Source organism: Pararge aegeria, chromosome 7 (assembly GCF_905163445.1).
Source record: "Pararge aegeria chromosome 7, ilParAegt1.1, whole genome shotgun sequence".
Lineage (NCBI taxonomy): Eukaryota > Metazoa > Arthropoda > Insecta > Lepidoptera > Nymphalidae > Pararge > Pararge aegeria.
The window spans coordinates 16979298-17003805 of NC_053186.1; the positions used below are offsets into that span (position 1 = coordinate 16979298).

The 24508-nt window shown below is 34.6% G+C and overlaps 1 protein-coding gene across 1 annotated transcript in view; it reads left to right on the forward strand.

The window, feature by feature from the left end:
• Positions 1-15866: 15866 nt before the first annotated feature.
• LOC120625272 (FMRFamide-related peptides-like) overlaps positions 15867-24508 on the forward strand; it is a 28247-nt gene continuing 19605 nt past the window's right edge. The window contains exon 1 of the mRNA XM_039892286.1: positions 15867-15901. The gene's annotated coding sequence lies outside the window, so the exon portion shown is untranslated. The remainder of the gene's footprint in view (positions 15902-24508) is intronic.

The window sequence follows — 24508 nt, forward strand, 5'->3', positions numbered from 1 at the left end:
TGTCCTGTTTTCCTGCTCGCAACTGTGATGAAAAAAGGCGTATGGCTTATTCTGGAACTGATCAGAAATCAAGGCTGGCAACACCCACTGTTCTTACACTATATTTACCATATTTCTAATAGAATTTTCGACCTACCCCATACGAAGCAATGAATTTAGTCTATTCATAACATGTGCACAGCAGTGGCATATCTTGTGAATGGTGACATGATCCGAACATAGTCTGAAAGATGGTATTGTTACGTGATACCGTATTGTTACGTGGAGCAAACGTAGTTCTACGCAAGTCACGTAGTTCTGTTTGTTTATTGAACGTTGGTATAACCTATGTTCTGAAACTTGCACCTAGTATTATATAATTCAAATGAGAAATCTTTACATTGACGTGATGAGAAAGAAATGTGTTTTTAGACCTCTAGTTGGTATCCTTCGAGGGCAAGTTTAACTCAAACTTTGCCGGTTTTTTTTCTTACTAGGGGTAGCATTTAATAGTAGTTGTTCTTCCGGGGAAGTACTAGCCTTCCACCACCATCCTTATTTCTGCCGCCAAGCAGCAGGGTTCCAGCTCTAAGGGCATGGTCGCCGCCCTTATCGCTAAAGCGACCTCTCTTAGACAACTTTAGCGAGAGGAAATCCAATAGAACGCGTTGGTGCGGCAATAACTTAATTATATTAGCCAACGCAATCGATTGAATTAAGCGGCACTGCTGGAGGATTACACGTACCTATATTTCGTCGAAAATATTCCTGTACTCATGTCAAATTGTATTCACTAAGTAGATGAGTAATAGAATATTGTATGAACTTATTTTGGTATCTTCTAGATCAGAGTTTAGCAACCTTTTTAGATTTAGGAGACATTTCAAAAAAAGTATATCTTGGTAAGTTTAATGACTGTTTCATGTAGGTACTTTACCTATTAATGTATCCATGTACAATTGTTAGGTATAACATGAAAATATATTATACTAGATTTACCCTGCGGCTTCACCCACGCAAATTACGGAACGTAGCGTACAGATACAAAAATACAAATAGTAGAAAACCTTAAAGACACTCGGAAGCTACTTATTAGTTGACTTGTTTGAAGAAAGGTTACCGAGAAAATTTCTAAAATTTTTTGGCGTGTCCTAGCAGTGAAGCCCCTAAATGTGTGATAACACACTGTGTATTCAATTCAGTTAGGCCTTTTGGGATGGGATAGCTGCTATTTGGTGAGGAGTTATGTGCCTCTAGCTCCAATAATATTCATCAGATCTATACGAAATTTGGGGAAACTAAACTTACTATACAACCTTGCCAGAGCCGAAAGAATTACCAAAATCGATTAACGTTTGACGGAGTTATGGTTTAAATTTTTTTTTCAAAATTCCTCTTCCAAGAGAATTGTGCTTACTTAAGTATCTACGAGTATGTCCTACCTCGTGATATGAACTAAAATCATGCCAAGTGTAATTATAATTCATTCTGTAGTTTCAGCGTAATGCGTGGCCGGGATACAGACACGCAGACAAAAACTTATCGATTCGGTATCCATTCGAGAGTGCCCCTTAAAAACAACTTTCAAAGTATCTTCAATGTACAGAATTTGACCCGTTTTATTTTATAAGTATAGCTTTTTCGATACATCATATTTTATTCCATCATTCATATTTTTGCTGCAAGCCTATAAATACTTGGCAATCATCTTTTGAAAATGATTCAAATGCGCTAATGGTTCGCCATCTCTGTCCTAGAAGTTTTTGTATATCCAACATTATCTTTCATCGGTGTCGTAAAACAGTATAAATATCGTGGAGTATTAATATACTTATAACTCCTAGAATTTGGACTCTGTCCAGAGCGTGGTTTGACATGAATGAAACTCCCACGCCCATGACTCAGCGTAAAGACCTTTCAGATTAATCTAAAAGAACGCCGCCTTTGTAGCTCGAGAGTTTGTAAAATATGTCATTTAACACAGAGGTCCTTGGTCAGTGAATATTGTGAAACTAAGAAAACAATTGATTTCAATGGCCTCTCAAGACTAAAACACCTGAATCATTTATCGATTTTGATTTTAGAGAGTTAAAAAACCTGCATACACTGTACATGACTATAAATTTTAGGACTTTCCATAATATCCATGGGATTTCCTTATCTTGTTCGGTCTTGTAGACCGCGGAATAACTTCAGGAGTTTCTTCAGTCAAACTTAATTCAAACTTTTACCTGAAGGAATCTAAAAAACTAACAACTGTAGTAATGAAAGGGCATCCGTATATATTTGAAGGAAATGATCTATTTAAAAAAAAGAACATTTTTTTAAACACAATTTAATTATATGCTAATTAAAAAGTTCTTATGAGGCCCATATTAAGCGACCACGTTTTGCTATGGGCCTCATAAGAAGGCTCAGAGTCCCTACGCGGGCGATGAAGAGAGCTATGTTGGTAGTATATCTACGTGATCAAATCAGAAATGAGGATATGCGTAGAAGAACTAGAGTTATCTACATAGCTCAGCGAGTTGCAAAGCTGAAGTGGAAATGGGCGGGGTACATAGATCAGAATACCGATGGACGTTGGGGTTCCTAGAAATGGCAACCCTGCACAGCTATACGCAGCTTTGGTCGGCCCTCAACGAGGTGGTAAGACGATATCAGAGACGACAGAGTCGCTGGAAGCCGCTGGAAACAAGTGGCCCAGGACCGTGAATTTTGGAACTTCCTACAAAAGACATATGTCCAGCTGTGGACTTCAGTCGGTTGAATGATGATGATGATGAAAAAAGTTTAAAAAAGTTAAAGCAAAACTATCTTATATTGAATAATATGAAATTAGATTTATTCGATTTTTTTTTATATAAATAGTTGATCGAGTCTTTGATAACAAATAAAACGATGAAATGTCGTTTTATAACAGAGTTCCTATGGCCACCTTTTGACTTCTTTCATATCGTCCAACTGCATGTCTTTTAGCTCAATCGGAAACTGGAAAGGTGGTCAAATTTCATTTGTATTTTTGAAGGTAAAAGTTTGAGTACCTACGAATCCTCTTATTTAACAAAAACTTATGCAGAACAATCGAAATTAACTTTAGTTGAAGCGGTGTGAAAAGTTTATCAAAGCATCAACCTCAACCCTCACATTTAAAATTACATATTCCAATTGAATTAAAGGACCACAACTAGTATCGTGCATTATCGTCATTTTAGCCTATATACGTCTACTGCTGTACATAGGTCTTTCACACGTGTCAAGAAACTCTATGCTTATTGGCTTCATGGCATCTGTCTACCTGAATCTGGTAGTAATGGGCCTAAGTATTTCGTCAGTCAGTCCGGTACAGTTACCCTGTCGTACGTCAGTTTGTCGTAAGTCGTTATTCAGTTTATCTTAAGTCACTCTATCGTCAGTCGTGTCGTAAGCTAGCCTGTTGTCTCAATCTTTCAATGTTATGAATTATTAACGTATTTGTAGATTTCATCATCATCATTATCATCATCACATCAACCGATAGACGTCCACTGCTGGACATAGGTCTTTTGTAGGGAGTTCCAAGTTCCACGGTTCTGCCGCTTGGATCCAGCGGCTACCTGCGACGCGCTTAATGTCGTCTGTCCACCTCGTTGGGGGCCGACCAACTAGATTAGAACTAGAACTTTGTAGATTTATGCAATAGGTAATAATTTAAAATTTAATTAGTTAAAATGGACTCCATTAATTGTTATTTATTTCTAGTTCCAGCGATTTATTGGTAATGTGTGAAAAGGCCTTAAATTCCACATAGATGTATAGAGCACCAATCAAAACAAGTGCGTTTATTCCGTCACTTTATAAAATGAGGTAAAATATTAGATTTCAAGTAACTGTGCACCCACAATACATAAATTTGTGATCTATGGGTCGTTGATAACTAAGAATCTAAGGTCAAGATAAGTCAGGGCTGCATTTCTTCAATTTTATTTTAGTTCTACCCACATCTCCATGATCAAATTTCTTTTCATGTTTTAGTCAGAGAGAATAAAAAAATAACTGTTATGCCTGCCTAACCTAAACTTCCCACTATTAAGTGTTATGGCTTTAAGTCTACAAAAAACATTGTCCTTGCCCAGAATAGGTTTTTTTTTCTCCTAACCGACGAACAGTTGGTTAAAGCTAACCGCAAACTATCGCTGTTAGATATCAGCTTGACTGCAATGCTCTACAAGTAAGCTTAAAACAAACGAAATTATTCATTTTCTGAAGTATTACATTATAACGACTTACGGAGTATTTTTTTTAATGAATATTAAATTTTTATTAACGGTCTATTATTATTATTCCTTACGGAAAAAATAATTTATTGTGAAATACTCAAAACTTTCTTTAAACTAGTGACCTATAAATAATGACACATGCATATTTTAATTTTATTGTGTCGATATATAAAATAAAGATGATGAAATAAAATGAAATATTTATTTTACACGAGCGACATTGCTGATATAAGGATATAAAGTTCAAACATATTCTGCTGATATATAAACATGCAAAATTTTATCTTACATTGTATTTAATTACATTGTATTAATAATCTTAAATGTTATAAATAATATCCTGAGATTTCAACATATGTTATACGTTTTAATGGTAACTAGACGGAGATCTATTAAAACAATTTTTTCGATAATATCGATATCATGTTTAAGGAAACACTTGGTATAGTCTAGATCGTCTGGGTATTTTCTTGCCAAGAATATACTTATCTTGGATCCACGTTATAACATAGGTAGGTACTTTTGTTTCTTTTCCTTGACCTATTTTAATTTCTTGTGCAGCACTAATATTTTAAAAGAATCCACTTAGGCTAATGCGTTTACTGTTACCAAAAGTTTTAAGAACCGTTTAATTGAACATAAAATAAGAAATCTACTTAAAATTTGTTGTTAACTTACATTTTATTATTTACACTTAGGAATACATGCCAAATTCTTATTTCAAAAATAAAAGCACGATTTACAAGTATTTCAAGTTTCGAATGAACTTTGTCCTAGCGGAAGGCTAGAAGTCTTCGCAGCTCAGCATTGCATTAAAAAAACTAAACTTATTATTTAATATACTTCCCACAAACTTTTAGGGTCATATAAATCAATTCGAACTTAACTACCTCATTTTATCTACGCTCATATAATTGTATGAAGCGCAACACAAAAATTTAAAAAAAATTGTCGATCTGTTGCTCTGTTAGTCTGCTTATCTATGTTTATCGTTGTTAATGCTGAAACTATCACAGACGTGTAGGAAACCTTGCAAGGAGTAGGTAATCTAAGACATACATTATCATCAGCCTATTGAAGTTCCACTTCCGGACCTACAATCTGCTCTCATAGTAGAGAAGGTAGACCATATAACCATCACGCCACTTCAAATTACTAAAGTTGTACGCGCTCTCCAAGGATAGAAATCTAAAAACATGGCCCGACCTGTAAATAAAACCCAGTTCCTCGGAATTGGTCAACTACCAATCCATTATGTCAACTAGCACATACATATATAAATAAATAAATATAACGTGTAAATGAAAACAGAAATAATACTTCACAGGCCTTAGAGGTATATTATGTACTGTGTCTGAGGCTAATCTGGTTAAACCGAAAACCCACTAGTTTTTGAGTAAACCCACTGCCCTAGTTTTTACTGAAAGAAATCAGATACAGCCCTAACATCACATGCAAAATTAAAATCATGTAAATCTTGTCACTTTATTACGCATATTACGCGACGCGTAGCGTAGTTACTATGCGCGTGTCGGTATTTTATCTTCAATAGGATTGTCATAAGTAAACACTTGTGTTGTTGTGGTGTGATGAAATCGTTTATATGGAAAAATAATTATGCTTCTTTTGATTGTATATTTTTGCAGGGAGATTCCTTATGCCAAATACTCATGCAATATTATTTTGTAATTCTGCTACACGTTGTATACTACGACAATACACACATCGCCATCTAGCCTCATAATAACCGTAGCTTGTATTAATTATACTACGATGACTGCTTAATATTTTTATGAATAATATAAATACTTAATATACACCCCGACACTGAAAAACATTCATGTTCGTCAGACAAAGATTTTCCAGTTGTGAGAATCGAACCCACGGCCTTGGACTCAGAAAGCAGGGTCGCTGCCCACTGCGCCAATGGGCCTTGATAACATAATTACATACAACTGGTGATATCAAATTGCATACGAACTTTTCTGTTAAGTAAGAGACTTTGCAAAAGAGTTCAAGGCTTCTCATGAAGTACTACTTCCCATGGACGAAGTCGCGAGTATTTGCTATTAAAATAATAAGTCATTCAGGCATGAATAAATAAAGTAAAAGTAATATAACTTGGTTGGAAATAGTCGACTAGTCAAGTTTTTATATTGAGACGAAACTCAAGAAAACCCTGGGAATATAAAAGGAAAAATACTATTCAGCAGTCAAGTTGATTTCTTTATCAGTAGATTAACTCCTCAGCCTGAAATAGATTGAATACGCGTAAGTTCATAGACACAAGTGAAGGGAAAATATTTTATTGATGAAAGTTATTTTTACAGCCATAACAAAATTTTTTTGTCAATCTGAGTTCGGTTGCCTCGTCGGTTTAGTGGTGATCATGTTCGTATGCAGAACACGAGGTCCTGAGTTCCATCCCCGGGTCGAGGTAATGAATAAGAATTGGATTTTTCTATAGAGAATTTATCTTAGTACCAACCAGAAGTTCGGATATTGGTGATTCACCTTCGAGGAGAGGGTTAAGCTATCGGTCATACGCCTGATCTCTTACCATTTATGTTGGAGCTGCTGTCCCATTGGTCTACGATAGGGAATAGAGATCGCACTTTTGTTTGTGCACACTCTTGTGCTCTATAATAATTTTGTTTGTGCACACTCTTGTGCTCTATAGTTGGAAAATCTATCTGGAGAATGTATTTGAGAGATTATTACTCAAGTTTTATTTATAGTAATAATTGGACAGATCAAGCAGAAGGCTCATTTGATGGTAAGTGGAAGACCATCGCCTATTAACAACACGTCCTGCAACTTGCCCTGTTTCCATCAACCTTAAACGTAGGTGGTAACCCTAACGTATATTACTCTCAGGCATGCGGGTGTCATTCACCGTTATTTGTTTAAAATAAAAACGCAAAGAGCTGCGACAGAGTTCTTCTGGGGAAGTACTATCATGGATCACCATACTTATTTCTGCCGAGCAGCATTGTTGAAATGCTGTGTTCCGGTCTGAAGGGCGCGGTTGCTGGTGTAATTACAGGCACATAGCTTAGCACCTACGTATCCAATTGATGGACAAAGTGTGGCATGTAGCAGGACGTGCTCCTTGCATGCCCTTTGAAGTGCAGCTCTGTTTGTAGGCGATAGTTTTCCACTTACCATCAGGTGGTACATCTGCTTGGTCCATCAATTATTACTATAAAAAAAAACAGTTATCCCATAAAAAAAAAAAACCTCGGTCCCCCCCAAATGAAAGCCGAAGCCTTACGAACTAGACTATCACCGTTCGCCGGGTAAACAAATAATAATTTAACATATTTTAGATATAAGTTAACAAAAGAAGCCTTTCCTATCTTATCTCAACCTGCGCTTAAATCCGTTACCCTCTTGTCATTATCTGCAAGATAAAAACATGGCTAAGGATTTCGTCAACCCTTTGTATCGGAGTCCTTTAGCTTGTTTATGTAAATCTTCTTATTATTTTGGAAACATGTTTAGATTATTTTTAGTGGCAACTGCGCACTCAGTCAATTGCGTTTAAATTTTAATATAAAAAGCTAAAAGTTTCAATAGTAACTCGATTTAGTGAAATGATTATAAATGTTCAATATATTAACTCAAGTAAGTCTGAAAATTTATATTCCCCAAATTTTTCTACGCTTCGGAGACATGGATACTGAGGGAGACAGAATAAAATGAAATGCTCTTGAGATGTGGTGCTGAAAGAGAATTTTGGGAGTGAACTGGAACATGTTCCGTACGAATAAATCGATTCTCCACGAACTCAGCATCAAACCGCGCCTTAATTCGCGTGACCAGTCGTATAGACGTGTCCATTGAGCATCTTGTAGTTCAAAGGAAAGTAGGAGGTACCAGAGCACGCGGTACATCACCGATGAGATGGACGGACCAAGTGAAGGCCGCAATCGAGTCTCCTCTACATGAATGCGCAAGAAAAGCAACCGTTAGGGAAGAGTGGAACGGATTGTGTAGCGAGTCACAGCACCCAGATAACGACCACGTCCAGTCTGTCGAGACTGTAACAACTACGAATTTTGAAAAAAAATTCAACCCTTACCAATTGTCATAAAATTCATTCGCATTTACACGCATATATCCCATGCAATTGAAGAATAATAAATTTATAAAAAGCGATCAATTTCGCGTTATCTCACTCGCACGACCGTGGATTATGTGAAAGAGTTCACTACATCAGTCGCCTTTTTTAACTATTTTTTAAAGGCGCGGGCTATATACCTCTATGTATGAATGTATGGGTGGATTATTGTTCTAACATGATCTAGAATCATAACCTATTTTCCTATTTGACCCCTAATGTAACCGCAGCTGATGCTGATGTTATGGTTGACACTGCGTAATTTATATGATAAGTTTGTGTTGCATGCGCTAAAAGCATTTCTGTAAAAGTATTGATTTGTGGGATTGAGTATACGCTTTAATAATATGATTCCTAAGGTAATTTTGGACCTACAAATGCATAAGTTTAAAAAAATTGTTGAAACACATTTATTACAGAAAGTTTACTATACAATTGATAAATTTCTTAATGACAAGGTTGCTCGGAAGCATCCGGCTCTGCTTATATCTCACACAAGATAGAAAAATGAATGTTAAAATGTAAAAAAGTAAACGGTCGATGTTAAAAAAAAACTGCTTAGTTCTAGCCGGCTTCTTCTCGGTAGAATGTGCCTTCCGAACCGGTGGTAGAGTCACTACAAACCGACAGACTGGACGTTTCAAAAGTGCTTATATTCGCTGCGCTTTCATATGAAATTGGCGTTTGTATTCGCTACTTTGATCTCAAATGAATTTTGCATTTAAATTTTAATGCTCAGTTTATCAGAAAAACATCAAGCAGCCGTACCAAGTAACCACGGAGCTTACATCTCCAGATTATAATATCGGCAGTAGCTGTTACCTATTACGTATGCAAATTTGAATGCATGTGCAATGACGAAGGCGTACTGGCGTAATGCCGTCTATTAAATAGTGCCTTGAAACAATGTAGCGGTCGCCTGTTAGTCTAGTGAAAGCATAATGGCGGTTTTAGTTTCGCTTTTTGAGTTTAAGTGGAACTGTGCCATTTATAGCATCCCTTTATATATTTCAATGTAAGTTTGTGCAAATGATTTTGTACGTGTTTTTTTCAGTTGCATTAGAAGTTAGCCGTTGAGTTAGGTAAATATTGCATAGAAGCAGGCGCTACTTTGCGGAAAGCCATGATATATTATGAAAATAAAGCTTAATTGGCTATACTCCGCGAAAAGAAATACTTTTCTTCTTTCTTTAATTTTCATAATCTATGGTAAGTTAATCAATCAGTCATCATATTAACCCACAACGGGCAGCAGCTGTGCTACTACTACCTATAAGCTTACGTAATTTAACCTGCCTACCGATGTTTAATAATGTTTATGGAAAGAGGGTACAGGGGTACAACCTGCTTTGTGATTTAGAAAAATATTTTTCTTTTCTTTGAAAAAAGAAGAAATAGAAAAAAAAAACCTAAGCAAAATATTATATTATATGAAATATTATAATTAGGGTACATACAAATACCACAAGGCGGACGTACATACATACCATTGCTACAAGTTCCTTCGGCATTACAGAATATATTCTTCTTTTATTTCCTTACTGTAAATGTTAACAAGCTAGTGCAACACTCTCGAGTGCAACCATCTTTAATAGTTAAGACTAGTGTAATGAAAGCGAGATGTAAACTTTATGTATTTTTATCTTGTATAATATTCTACTACTACTACTACTACTTTATCTTGTTTGATATTCTTCTCACAGGCAATTGATTGATAACCAACTTCTTTATTGGATAGAAGCAGGCGTTACTTTGCGGAAATCCATGATATATTATCAAAATTAAGCTTAATTTGCTATACTCCGCGAAAAGCAGGAGAATCAGTGTGGTGTAATTTATAATTTCTTCAATCCTCATACCCCACACCAAACAGATCTTCGGCAATATACCCTCTACGCACGTTTCGCTCCGAAACCGGAGCATCATCAGGAGATGTTGACTTTACAATGAATAATTGTTAAGTGAAAAATTCGCCAAATGTGTCGCCTATTATACCTTCTAACCCCCACCTAATCTATCTAAGCCCCTCCCACCTCATTAGTGCCTCTGAATATGTTCAATCAATAAATTCAATCAAAAAAACATCGGGGACAGATAGACAGCTAGATGTTTTTGTGGAAAAGCTAAATAAAATTCATCCAAAAATTAAATTCAAATCAGAGATGGAACAAAACAATTCATTAAATTTCTTGGATTTGGTAATAACTCGTAGTAACAATAAGCATCGATTTGAGATTTATCGGAAGCCTACATATACAGATAACACCATTCCAGCTTCATCTTGTCATCCTTGGCAGCATAAACATGCAGCATTTCTTAATTATGTTCATAGATTATTATCTATTCCATTAACTAAGGAGGATTATAGGAAAGAGTTATATGTCATTTATCACATGGCAAATGCAAATGGTTACAATTCAGGTTTGGTTGATAGCATAATTAAAAAGAAACAACAGAGGCTGATTGCTAAGGAGTTATACGCCGTACCAATGGACAAACTGAATAGGTATAAGACCAGTCTGACTTACTTCGGATCTATATCAGAGCGTGTAGCAAGGATACTTAGATCACATGGCGTTCATGTGGCTTTTAGAACAAATAACCAACTGAGAGCTATTTGTAACGGTAAGGACAGATTGGACAATAAGCACAGATCAGGGGTATATAAACTCCAATGTTCTGAATGCCACGCCACATATGTGGGTCAGACCGGACGTAAATTTGAAACACGTTACAAAGAGCATATGGCAGCCTTCAATCATAACCATCCTGAAAAATCTCATTTTGCAAAACATCTTTTAGACAGTGGACATAACGTAGCCAGTAATCATTCATACGAAATATTACATCCTTGCGACAAAGGGTTGAGACTTGATTTGAGAGAACAATTAGAAATTATTAATCATAGGAATGGGAGGTTCGAATTACTAAACGAACAAATAAACTTATCAACTTCACCTCTATTGAACATATTCAGAGGCACTAATGAGGTGGGAGGGGCTTAGATAAATTAGGTGGGGGTCAGAAAGGTATAAAAGGCGACATATTTGGCGAATTTTTTACTTAACAATTATTCATTGTAAAGTCAACATCTCCTGATGATGCTCCGGTTTCGGAGCGAAACGTGCGTAGAGGGTATATTGCCGAAGATCTGTTTGGTGTGGGGTATAAGGATTGAAGAAATTATAAATTACACCACACTGATTCTCCTGCTTTTCGCGGAGTATAGCAAATTAAGCTTAATTTTGATAATACAACTTCTTTATTTAACAAGCGATTTATAAACAAGGTATATTGACGTATTATCTATTTAGCAGATTATTTTACACGTGACAACATATTTTGTGCCCTAGTTTAGTTTTCAGTCACACCAGGCTGTTCATTAATACAGCTTTGTGCATATAATATGAAGGCACTCTAAATCCTTTTTTAATATTTTTGAATATATTGAATTTCACTCTGGATTTTAAAGAATAAATAATTTTATTTTAAAAGGTTTCTAAGACCCCTCGGCACCTGCGGCGCCCCTACTAATATTATGAATGCAACTAAAAATAACCAATCCGCATTTGAGCAGCGTGGTGGGCCTGAAAACCTATCTCCTATATGCCTGTACCTAGCAATGGGAATTTAATAGGCAGATTAATATTACGACGATAAATATAGCAAATGCATGATAGTTACGACTTATGTAGAAAACCCGCTACGGCGCTACGTGCGTAGACCCCACGTAGACCTTTACACGTACCATACGATATAGTCCTATATACACTTTTCTGCATTACGCAATAATATTATGAAGTTAGATTCATGAACTCAATTCATTTCATAAGTTTCGGACACGTGCGGAAACCATATGTCTCCTACTATTTTAATAATTCTTAAGGCTCATACGGAGTGAAGTCCATAGAAGATAGACAAGCCCAGATAATCGTTAAATTTCAATTTATAAAAGCTCTACTAAGCTAAGCTAAAGTTGGTCTGGTCTGGTGGGAGGCTTCTGCCGTGGCTAGTAACCAACCTACTGACAATAACGTGCCGCTAAGCGATTTAGCGTTCCGGTAGGGGTATTGGCATAACTGCCACACTCCTAACAGTTTAGCCCGTTGCCATTTTAGATTGCATTTCACTTAACAACATGTCAGATTGCAGTCAAGGGCTAACTTGTACTGGAAAAAGAATTGTACTACTAAAATATCTTTCCGCTTACATTAGAGACACGTGGCGAGTCTGAGTTCTAGCTCCCTATCTGCTATGAGAGATAAATAATTAATTGGCTTACGTTGAATTTAAGATTATTTTTACAAACGAATAGTTATCTTTTCGTTAGTTATTATAATAAACCGTAGCGAGTAATAAACGTCGTGGAGGTTCCAAGTTCGTGGAGCCCCTCTTGTGTGTGTCTCAGGATTATAATTTTAATATTAAGGATTACATGAATGATATAAAAGCTTGGGTATGAATTACTCTAACTTCACAGCTAAGTATTTATTTGACTGTGAGATGGTGATAACAAAAAAAAAACCCGGCTAAGTTTTTTGTGGGCTCTTCTTAGACCGGGGCGCGTTTGAAACTCTCCTAGAATTAGTTTTAAGATAACGAATGTAGTTATCACGATCACGATATTGATGGTAACATATTGCGTGAATAAAACATTTATGAATTAGATTTTAAATATTTGATAGGTTACAAGCTCATGCATTCTGTGTGTGTTTGTGTGCATGTGTGTATGGATGGGTGTGTGTGTGTGTGTGTGTGTGTGTGTGTGTGTGTGTGTGTGTGTGTGTGTGTTGTGTATGTGTATGTGTGTGTTGAAGTTCTGTGTAATAATATTATATCTCTTAAGAGTGGAATTTTTCGTCAGGCTCAGCCTATAAATGTCCCACTGCTGGACACAGGCCTCCTCCCAAGTAGGAGAAAATAAATATGAGCATCGCCAATTTCCAAACCAGAAAAAATACGATTCCAGACTTGACCAGAATATCGAATCCAGGATCTCGTGATTCGTAGTGGAACATACGAACTTCAAACTAATGAGCCATTTCGAGTCTCCAGCATCAAATATCATAATCAAAGCCATGATAATTGCGCGAGTAAAATTAGGTAGGCGAGGCTGATAACCTGATGAAAATATGGACTACAAAATTTCGCTATTTAATTACCTAGATAAAGGTCAAGCGATTTATAGCAGAAAACCTTGTTTATTATAATGACTATCTTGTTTTGATATAATAATATAAATAAGTATACAATTACAAATCTAAAAGTGGGTTTGTTCCTTTGTCCTCCCTTCACGACATAACTAAGCGACCAATCAAGTTGATTTTGATTATTTAAAAGGTCGGAGAGTAACATAGACTAAATTTAACCCAGGCAAACTAACGGTTCCCACGCGATTTGTAAAAAACCGTAATAAAAAAGAACGAAGATCGCGGGCAACAGCTAGTAAAGAAAATTAACAAACTAATAAATTTAGTTAGCAATATAAATAAATAAAATATGAATAAATATTTATCACTCATCTGATGACCCCAGATAGTTCACAGCTCCCTTCTTCTCTTTTCTCATTTTTTATTAATAATATTTGAGGATATATCTATCCTTTATTTTAATTATTTTATTTCAGATTTGATTTATTATTTTATTTTCAAGTAAATATCACTTTATTATATTATATTTATAATGGTTATTTATTTATATGTCTTCAGTTACAATTTTTTTAATATATATGCTATATATTGAAGTCATGAAATATTTACTTTACGGGTATATATATACCGAAAATATTTAGGTTGTATATATATGTATATATGTATATATATATATACAACCTAAATATTTTCTGTATTTTTTATCTTCGCCATTGGTTGCCTGGGAGAAATCGCTATGAAACGGTAGGGCTGACAAATTGTATACATTGTTTTGTTAAATTTTTCTTTTTTTTATGTACTTTTTGTGGTGTGCAATAAAAGTATATTAATTAATCAATTCATTCATAAATATTATAAATATTATAATATATTAATATATATACAACTTGTAAATGAAAACTGAAATAATACTTCACAGGCTTTAGAGGAACGTAATGTACTGTCTGTGAGCTTTATCTGTGAAACCGAAAACCTAATAGTTTTTGAGTAAACCACTGCCATATTGGTTACTGATAGAAATCAGATACAGCCCTAACATCACATGCAAAATTATAATCATCTGACTCCTGTCACTATATTAAGTACGCGTCGCGAAGCGTAGGTACTATGGACGTGTCGGTCTTTAATTTTCAATAGGGTTGCCATAAGTAAACACTTAGAATGTTTTGAACTCGTTTGTATGGGTATTCAATGTTTATTTTGATTTAATATGTTTATAGTACGATTTAATATGTAATAGTAATAGTTTAGGGTGATTCGGCATTATTTCTTAATTCGGTTGGAACAATACACACATCGCCATCTAGCCCCAAAGTAAGCATATTTTTATGAATAATATACATAAGTACTTATAACAATTAATAAACACCCAGAAACTGAAAAACATACACACAAATATTCTGCAGTTGTGGTAATCGAACCCACAATCTTGGACTCCATAAAGGGTAGCTACCCACTTTGCCAATCGGCCGTCAAATCAATCATCATTATTCCATGATGTGTCAATGCGTTATGTAGATCATAAAACTTGATATAATAACAAAGAATGAAATAATAATGTAAGTTGAAACAGTATTTAAGTCTATGAATATGTAATATAGCTGGATCCCAGACATTTTAAATATTAGGTTTTGATTTTCCTATTAAGATTTCCCAGAACCAGCGGGGTTAGGAAATTAGTATTGTTACCCTAGTTTCTTAGAGCCGAGTAAGCCTGGTCAGTCCTGGTGATTATCACTACTATGTGATAATAAACGTTAGAGTCCGCCATCCCACATTAGAGTAGAGAGGCACTAATTTCGTCTGCTGCACTAAAAGTAAGTGATGATGCAGTCTAAGATGGTAGCGGGTTAACCTCTCAGGGTCTCTCAGGTATTGAATTCATATCCCTAATTTGTTTTTACGCGAAATCGCACTGGAACCGAAACCGAAAATTCAGAAATAAAAAAATCCCAAATTGCCTCTCCGGAACCCGGGAACTCCTACTTAAATTCACAGCACTAACCGTTGCGCCAGGGACGTCGCAAAATTGCTACATTAATAGTTTGATGATGATTTTAAGATTCAATTTACAAACGAAGACAAATTGCTAATAAATAAACAAAGCTAGTTAACTTAATAAACAGTTATTATTCCGATATCCTATCGTCTATAACGTGAAACAAATAAATCTACTACTACTATTTCATCGCAAATTACAGTTGTTACTCAAAACTATCGCTATCCTGCCATCTTTCACCATAAATTGTACAGATCACAGTGTAACGGTACACCGTCCTACGCTAGCTGACGTCACACCATGACGACCACATAAAAGCAGCGGTTCTCCGCTGGAGCCTTCAAAAACGTGGTGTGCTTTGATCGTTGAGGACCGCGCTCGTGTTACACGGGTATGTACGAAAACTTTTATTATTTCATAAACTGTAAATAAATGTATCCTTAAATTATTGCATTAAATTCCGCAAAGTGATATAATAATTATTTGCACGTTAAAATATGTTCTTGAAACCATAATTTAGCTTAAAGTTTATGCAGAAATAAACTATAGTTGTATGCGTTTATATTTTGTGAGAATAAACATAATCGCCTACCTAATTAGTCAAATATAATGCTTGAAAATTTGACTAAAAATTATTGTTATAAATTTCGAAATCAGAATACAACCATAATGCAAAGCAAAATTTACATTATGTTAGCGTGTTATTAAATGTGAAACTATAAACATTACACGTAAGTAATTAGTTATTAATGTATTTTATACAAAGAAAAATAATTTATTTTTATGCGAAATTAAGGATTTTGATAACAAATAACGCGTGAAATTAATAATTTTATTTCAATACTACGGTTTTTGGTTTTAGAAAATATTTTCAATAACAATAACGAAATTATAATAATTAAATTGCTTGTGGTATTTAAAATGAATCTTTTAAATTTAAAAGATATGTTAGAAAGTTTTTGTAATCAAATATTAATTGTTTTCAGTATATAAAAATTATTTAAAGAAAATTTAGTTTTAAATGATTTTAGTAAGATATATTTATTCAACAGGGCACGTTGGAAACCCTTGTAGTTAATAAATTTGCAAATAGAATTATCTCCTCAACAACTTGAATATATTTGTCTAGAAACCGGTATTTCCAAATGTACACATTTATTTAAAATATAAAACCATTATTATTTTCGTAAATAACCGTAACTTATAATCATTATAGTTACTTCCTAAAAAATTTGCATTCATTTTTTACCTCACAAGAACTAAAATCATCACAAGAACTTAGCCCTAAGCGATATGGCCGCCTGTTGTATTCTACAATAAAAAGTTTAAATAAAATAACTTGAAAACAGTTTGTATTTCAACTCATTTAAGAATTAATACTGCTTTTAAAAACTTCTATTAATAAAAAGTAATATACGTACGTTTTCTGGGGCGTCAAAACATATTACGAGAGGGTGTAGGTAGTTTTTAGGGGGTGATTGATAAAACTAAAACTCCCTTTAGCGGTTTTCTTCTGCGTTGTTATCTTAATTTTTTAAATTATTTATCTTAACTTAGACTTCCCAGCAAGTCAGTACTGACTTAGGGTAGGTAAACAAAACTGGGCTATAACAAAAGTTACAGGTATTTGCTTATTCATATCTTTTCTATAAAGTTTATGAAAACAATTATTTTAGAATACTAATGCCATTCGGTTTTGCGTTCAGTAAGATAATACATATGTATCTTGTTTGTACTAAACAAGATTTAAGTCAATCGCTTTACCCTAAAATAGGCAAAAAAATAACATATACACATTTTCACATTTATAATATTACTATTAACTTCAGCTTTCAAATATTATTGTTAGAAAAATCTAATTTATTTAAAAATTTAAATTGAGTGATGGTGATTGAAATTTGAGTGATGGTGATGATAGTGAAAAAAATATTAAGACATAATCTGACAAAGACTTTCGTAAGTTTCCATTTAATAATTCATTGTAGTGTCTTGTTAGCCAAACTTTAAGCACATAGAAACAAACAAAATTGAACTCCAAATCAAAACATTCTTTATTTAAAAACTTTTGAATACCATTTATTATAACGTAAATTACTCGTATTGAAATAAATATAACCTAAAATTTGCTAACTATTTAAAACTAAACAAAGACTAAACCTTCGCAACCACCCAGCGAGGCCCAGTTCCTAAGAAGCTGGCAGCATTGGCCCTTTGGACACTGTAACCCTTTTTGATAAATCTTTAAAAAGAGCTCGTGTCTCGGAACCCCGCCGTCCCAAAGTCTCTACTCCAAAAGGCACAAAAATGAAACTGCTGAATTTAATGCTATTTAAATCAGTCTATACAATCATTTTGACGCGCCCACAAATTTATAATTTACATGACTTTCTTTATTCCACTACAAGTTAGCCCTCCACCGCAATCTCACCTGATACATGTGATGATGCAGTCTAAGATGGTAATAGGTTAACCCGTTAGGGGTATGACAGTTGTATTAAACCCACACCACTAATCGGTTACTACGCGACATCGTACCGGAGCGTTAAATCGCTTAGCGTAATAATAATCGTCTTTGTTGAGGATTAAAAAAATCAGAAATTACGAAATTCCCAGGTTGCCTCTGCCGGGAATCAAACTCGAAACTTACACATTTAAAACCACAACGGTCACAGCAATGATTGGTATTTCGTCAAGGATAATGCTGATATAGTATTGTAGTTTAAACCAAATTACCCTCGAAAATGGTTCAGGCTATATTTTACCAAAGTTGATATCATACGATACAAGAATGGAATAACTCTGGCCAAACGCCAATTGTCAAATTTATTGATTAGATCCGTTTTGAAAATTATTCTTGCATAACATCTTCAACAAAAATAAATGTTATGGTGCCATGACGCATGGTAAGAGTTCAACCTTCCCAGTTAATACGTGATTATATATATTTATTTAACACACAGGCGTTCGAGGTACATTTTGTACTGTCTCTGAAAGCTATATGTGAAACCAATAACCTAATATTCTTTGAGTAAAGCACTGGTATAGTTTCCACTGAAAGCCCTAACATCACATACAAATTAAAAACATTTGACTGCTGTCACTTTATTGGGTACGCGTCGCGTCCGTAGATACCTACTATGCACGTGTCGGTCTTTTATCTTCAATAGGGTTGTATTATGTAAACACTTAAAACGGTTCGAATTCGTTTGTATGGAAAAATAAATATGCTTATTTTGATTTAATATGTTTACAGGGTGATTCCTTATGAAACATACTTATGCTACCTCCAATCTTATTTCGTAATTTAGTTGCACGTTGTATATGCACCACCTACCTACTTTATGTATTTGTTTCTATTCGCTATTGGTTGACTGGAAGAAATCGCTACGAAGTGATAAGGCCACCAAATTTGTTTACGTTGTTTTGTACTTTTGTGGAGTGCAATAAAATTAAAATAAAATATTCATTCATTCATACGTTTTAACGACGTTTAATTATTTTATTCATACGTATAATTTTTTTATGCTTTTAAAATTTTACGTCATATTGGCAATACAACTGTATTTTTTAATAAATCTATCTACGAAATTATGTTTTTGTGCTTTTATTATTATTTTTATGTTGATAAAATACGCTCTCACTACACAACTGGCGTAAAAGATAAATACATAAAGTAGGTAGGTGGTGCATATACAACGTGTAACTTAATTACGAAATATTATTGAAGGATGCATAAGCCTATAATAATAATTTACTAATGTAAGTACTTATGCCCGTTTTCAATAAAGAACAATTAGGCAATGCCTTAATAAGTTACGCCTATTTAGGCCAATCTAAGGAGATTGCTAGGCATACATAAACCGTTCACCAATAGTTATCATTTAAGAGTTGGTGAAACGTCTGTAGACATTTTATGTGACATAGTTTAGTGAAAACGAGCATTAGATACCTAGGATAGTTAACCTTACAGTTGACCAGGCACCGGTTGTTGACCACTTGTAGCATCAAGTGTAAATATAATATTCCCGCCTCAATCTATTTCTTTTTTTTATTGTATATTTTTAGAAAGAGACTGAAAACAGAGCCTACAATTGCGTTTTTCGGCGGCTTACCAGTGGTTCGGCCGCCTTAGTTTTCTTTAGTTTGCTCACAGAATCACCATAGATAAAATTGGTCAAACTCTGGTACAAGTCTAGTTTTCGTATTCTATTTGAAATGATTAATTAAAGCAATATGGATTAAATGTTTTTCTATTCGTATATGTTTTATTATTTGCATTGGGTCGGAGCTCGACTTCACTTTTGGTGGGCCGAGTTCGAATCACAGCTCGCACCTCTAACTTTTCTAAGCTATGTGCGTTTTAAGTAATTTAAATATCGCTTGCTTCATCGGAAAACATCTTGAGGAAACCTGCACGCCTGAGAGTTCTACATAATGTTCTCAAAGGTGTGTGGGGTCCAACAATCCGCACTGGGCCAGCCTGCCTACGGCCTTAACCTTTTCATTATAGTAGGAGACCCGTGCTCTGTAGTGGGCCTGTAATGGGAACGATGAGGTTATAACTTTAAATTAAGAAGATCACGATTAATAACAGTAATAAAAACAATAGTGGATATCGAAACTATACTATATAACGACATCTTTAATTGAAAAACGATCCATATTTGGTATGGGACTGGTACATCCATCATATAACACCATTATTATTAGTTTTATCCACACTTTTATACCATCGAAATAAAAAGACATCTTACAGCAGCAGTTGATATCTTATGGACAGTTACAAATCTCTAAACTTCCTCGTTTCTAATTAGAACCGCAAATATCTGAAAATCCCTTCGACTTTAGTACTCCCTGATACCTATAATATTATTTCCTTCATAACCAAGCGAATAGGTCGAATCGTCTAGCTAAGCGCAAACCAACTTGGCTGCAAAAGATTTAATAGCAGTATACCCCTATAAAGCCCGTTTCTTTATATAAAAACCAATTTATTTTAAAAAATATACTGCGACTTTCACAGAGTTTTCATTAATTTTTCATGATTCTAGTCGAACAATTCCAAGTCTCGTAATATGAAATTTCAAAGTGCAGTCAGTAATTTTAGCAAGAAGAGGTTTTAAAGAATTACTCTTTAGATTTAAAACACTGATGACATCGTACACTACGTAACATTTTGTGGTATGATGATAAGTAAACTCGTTGTATGACTGTACCTGCTCCCTGCGCCGTCGGCAGTTGGCCAATGGTAATTACATTAAATAAACCAGATGTAAATGCTAAGCTAAGAAAAACTACGTTCTTTTTTATTTTTACTATAGTGATACATTACATCATAGAACACGGGTCTCCTTTCAGAATGATGAAGAGTTTAATCCGTAGTCCACAACGCTGGTGAAGGGTGGATTGGTAGAAATCAAACGCCTTTTCGAACAATATGGAGAACTCTCTGGCGTGCAGGATTCCTCTCGATGATTTCCTTCAACTTAAAATTAATATTGCTTCTCTTGGAAGAGGCATATTAATTCGTTAAAGCTGGGGATCAAACTTGGCCTCCCGAAAGAGACGTTTTATCTGTTTATTGACAAAAAGTGTTTCAATATAATCGCACTTTATTGTTAACTATTATAGTTATAATAGTTTTTACAGCCGATTGGCGCAGTGGGCAGCGACCCTGCTTCGAAGGCCGTGGGTTCAATTCCCACAACTGGAAAATGTTTGTGTGATGAACATGAATCTTTTTCAGTGTCTGGGTGTATTTTATAAGTATTTTATTCATAAACATGTCACCTTAGTAGCCATTACACAAGCTACGCTTACTTTAGAACTAGATGGCGATGTGATTATTGTCGTAGTATATTTATTTATTTATTATTCTCAGAAACAATTATGTAAATAACACTAGCTACATTGGAGAAAACGTCTTTAATTAAATGAAGTCTCGCTACCGTGAAATGCAAATGGAAGTATCTAAACCTATCTTTCTTTAAACGAAGCTTCACGTAAAAAAAAAATGGAGTCCCCGCATAGTTTGTATTGGTGTTTATCTAATGTTTTACTGTACACTATTTAGAAGGTATAAAGATTTGAAATTAGTATGATATTTCATGATGTTTCAAAATTTAGATTATATAATATGTCTGGGCTACAAAATACACTCACGGGTAATTCGCTGTTTCTTTCTTTTTTTAAATACATCTCTAATTTTGCAGGTAAGAGTTTGCTAATGCATCGTTACATACATTATTTTCAATACGCTTATATTTTTTACACTTTCGCCTAATACAATACAATCGAATTTAGACTGATATGAAGTTTTTTAATCATTCTGAAGTTATAAGGCATAATAACGGCAAAATAAGTTATAAGGCATAATGACAGAAGGACGGTCAACGGATTAATATAAAAAACAAGTTATTAATCCGTAACCTCATTTGTATGTACACACAGCTGGATAAACGCATATTGAATGAATGAATGATTGAATACACTTTTATTGTACACCAAAGAAACAAAAAGTAGTTACAAAGATATAAATACAAATCAAGAGAGTACAATTTGGTGGCCTTATCGCTACATAGCGATTTCTTCCAGGCAACCAATGGCGTAAAAGGAAAAAACATAGAAAAGAGGTAGGTGGTGCAATAAATAAGATTTAAAAATTATACAAATATATAAATAATATATATATATATATATATATAAATATAACTATAATATATATATATATAAATATATTACATATAACATCCCCAATTAGTATGAAATACATAAATAATTCAAATTACACACTTAAAATGATTCGCTTCAGCGTTGTTCGGCTGAAAGAGACAAATAATGATCCTTTACTAGTTTCTTGAAGGTCCCAATCGATTGTGCCTCACGGATATCTAACGGCAAGGCGTTCCATATTTTAATAGCCTGAACCGTAAATGATCCGTTGAAGAAGGAGGATTTGTGACCAGGCACCTTCAAGACTAACTTCCTCGTAGAACGAAGTTCGTCTTGGAGTCCTACAAATTGAAACCTCTCTTTCAGGTAAAGAGGAGTAGAAGGATGAAATAAAACGCATATTATGGTTGTCACAACGTAATTTTTTAAATGTAAACTTTTTACACTTTGTACCTTTAAAGTATCGATCCATGGATTTTAATTAATTATTATTTAATACCGCATCGGCATATAGTACGTCTATACTAAAAAGCTATGTATAAAAACAGTTTCCCTGACCGATATCGGCCACTGTGGTCAATCTCCAAGACAGAGTTTCCAAATACGCAGGAGATATTATAGTGCAGACACTCTCATAGTCCGATGGGATTGCGGCTCCGAGGGGACCAGAAAAAGATCTAGCCACATGCTCTACAAAGCACGGGGGTAAATCGCCGCCAATACTACGGGCTGGTACTTAGATTTCTTGATAGTAAAACCTGATACTTATTTATTGGCCTGACCCGGGGATCGAACCCAGGTCTTCGTGATCTACCGTCGAACAAGCTCACCACTAAGCCAATGAGGCAACTAGCTATGTATACTTATGGACTTCGTGAGTTACAGTTGAGCAAACACTAGACCGACGAGGCAACTTGCTATGTATAATTATCTATTAAAATATTTTAGTGGAAATTTTGAATTGGATTAAATTTCACATTAATTAGAGAGGACGTTAGGTATGAATAGGCGACATAACATTTACCTTTTCTTCTTTGTCTCAGCATTAAAGGGTTAATCCCATTATTTGGGGGTCGGATCCCCTTGTTCTTAGATGCGAAGATGATCTATTTTAGATCAAAAGAAGTTCGGAAATTTCGTGGTCTCTTTAATGATCCGGGCCCTGTTTCTAAATGATATTAATATCGTAACTAAGCACGAAATATAATTATTAGTGGGAGAACTTTTCTTATTTCTGCAGCCAAGCAGCATTGCTGAGTTTAAGTCTGAAGGGCAGGGTTTCCGGTGTAATTAGAGGCACATGAGGTTAACCTACCTACCCCTCAGTTTGATGGTCACAGAGTGGCCCTTTGTAAGACTTGCTCCTGGCCTGCCCTGCGAAGCGTTGTTCTGTTTAGGCAATAGTTTTCAGGTGGATCATGCTTGGTACGTCAAATAAGCCTTTTGTTAGACTTGGTCCCTGCCCTGCGAAGCGTTGTTCTGTTTAGGCAATAGTTTTCAGACGGATCATGCTTGGTACGTCAAATAATTACTATAAAAATATATTTTTAATAATCCAAAAAGAGGCTTTTAATTCAGGCCAAATATCCATATGACAAAAACTAAAACACAAAATATTGCTAAGATAAGAAAATAAAGACTACGATAATATAACTTAAATCAAATTAAATACAAAAAAAAAGATTTGTATTAAAATTTAAAAACTAAAGGAATATCAAACTACAAAAACAAATTTCAAAAAATTAAATCATTCTCATTATTATCTTTAATAGTGCTTTGATATTTATAATTATAAACCTACACATTATCTTACCCCAAACTCGCATACTTACCTTCACCTTTTTTTGTGTGTAACAGAATACCATGTAGGTATCGGACGATCGGAAAATAAATGAAACAATTGCGACCTTTGGCGATCTGTTAGTAGATATTACCACAAAGATATTTCACTGTCCTTAAACATGAAACCTGAAGCCTCTCATGTTATACGAAAAAAGGAGATAATTAGCGGACCTCATCGCCTTTTGTATTTACACAAGTTAATTATAACCGTAGTCTTACAAAAAGGTGAATAGGCCATTCCTATTTTAGCAATTATCTCATTTGCTAACAATACTTCAGAAACAAGAGTCATGTTTTATTTCAATTCCATTCATCACCCCATTTGAAAAATTAATTATTAAAGTGATTTTAGCTTTGAATAAATTTTAAATGCACATAAAAATCGGCCTATCCAATGAGGTTCGATTAAGTCTGGCTGTCTGTCTGCATGTTCGCACATCACTCGGAAACTTTTGAACGGATAAATATGTCATATTTTATGCAT